The sequence below is a fragment of the Octopus sinensis genome, linkage group LG4 (genome assembly GCF_006345805.1).
Source record: "Octopus sinensis linkage group LG4, ASM634580v1, whole genome shotgun sequence".
Lineage (NCBI taxonomy): Eukaryota > Metazoa > Mollusca > Cephalopoda > Octopoda > Octopodidae > Octopus > Octopus sinensis.
Window position 1 is genome coordinate 156,798,926 of NC_043000.1, and position 1,488 is coordinate 156,800,413.

The following is a 1,488-nucleotide window of genomic DNA, read 5'->3' on the forward strand; positions in this document are numbered from 1 at the left end:
AAAGGACAAATCTAGGAAAACACAACCACAAAAACCACCACCACCACAACAACAACAATTAGAACAAGAAAATACACAATTGTGAACTTTCTTTAATTCCTATCCTTCAGAATGATGATATTATAGGAATGACAAGACTGCAAGCTGGCAGGAACTTTAGCACGCCAGGCGAAATGCTTAGTAGTATTTCGTCTGCCGCTACGTTCTGAGTTCAAATTCCGCTGAGGTCGACTCTGCCTTTCATCTTTTCGGGGTCGATTAAACAAGTACCAGTTACGCACTGGGGTCGATATAATCGACTTAATCCGTTTGTCTGTCTTTGTTTGTCCCCTCTGTGTGTAGCCCCTTGTGGGTAGTAAAGAAATAGATATTTCACCCGTTGGTATGTTCTGAGTTCAAATTCCGCTGAGGACTTTGCCTTTCATCTTTTCGGGGTCGATTAAACAAATACCAGTTACGAACTGGGGTCGATATAATCGACTTAATCCGTTTGTCTGTCCTTGTTTGTCCCCTCTGTGTTTAGCCTCTAATGGGTAGTAAAGAAATAGATATTTCACCCGTTGGTATGTTCTGAGTTCAAATTCCGCTGAGGACTTTGCCTTTCATCTTTTCGGGGTCGATTAAATAAGTACCAGTTACGCACTTGGGTCGATATAATCGACTTAATCCGTTTGTCTGTCCTTGTTTGTCCTCGCTGTGTTTAGCCCCATGTGGGTAGTAAAGAAATAGGTATTTCGTTTGTCTTTATGTTCTGAGCTCAAATTCCACCGAGGTCGACTTTGCCATTCATCCTTTCGGGTGGATAACTTAAGTACCAGTTGCGCACTGGGGTCGATCTAATTGATTAGCCCCCCCCCCAAAAAAAATTTCGGGCCTTGTGTCTAGAGTAGGAAAGGATATTATAGATTGCTTCGGCTATACATATGCTAAAATTGGAACGATACAGCGATTAGCATGGGCCCTGTGCAAAGATGACACGCAAATTCGCGAAGCATTCCATATTCTTTTTATAGGCGTAGGAGTGGTTGTGTGGTAAATACTTGCTTACCAACCATGGTTCCGGGTTCATTCCCACTGCATGGCACCTTGGGCAAGTGTCTTCTACTAGAGACTCGGGCCGACCAAAGACTTGTGAGTGGATTTGGTAGACGGATACTGAAAGAAGCCCGTCGTATATATGTATGTTTGTGTATATGTTTGTTTGTTTGTATTTGTCCCCCCCCCCAACATCGCTTGACAACCGATGTTAGTGTGTTTGTATCCCCGTAACTTAGCGGTTCGGCAAAAGAAACCGATAGAATAAGTACTAGGCTTACAAAAAAAAAATAAGTCCGGTGCTCCAGCATGACCACGGTCAAATGACTGAAGCAAGTAAAAGAGAGAGAGAGAGTAAAGAGAATGACAGTCGGGTTGTAGGAGTGTTGCTCTATGATGGTTTCTAAACTATTTCTTGTTTATGAGCTTATGACGTAGAAAGAGAGAGAAGCT

The 1,488-nt window shown here is 42.7% G+C and overlaps 1 non-coding gene across 1 annotated transcript; it reads left to right on the plus strand.

Annotated features, from left to right (window-relative positions):
* Positions 1–904: 904 nt before the first annotated feature.
* On the plus strand, positions 905–1,006 carry LOC115211358. The gene has a single exon (XR_003881626.1). It is a non-coding gene; the product is annotated as a U6 spliceosomal RNA (small nuclear RNA).
* The last annotated feature ends 482 nt before the right edge of the window (positions 1,007–1,488 follow it).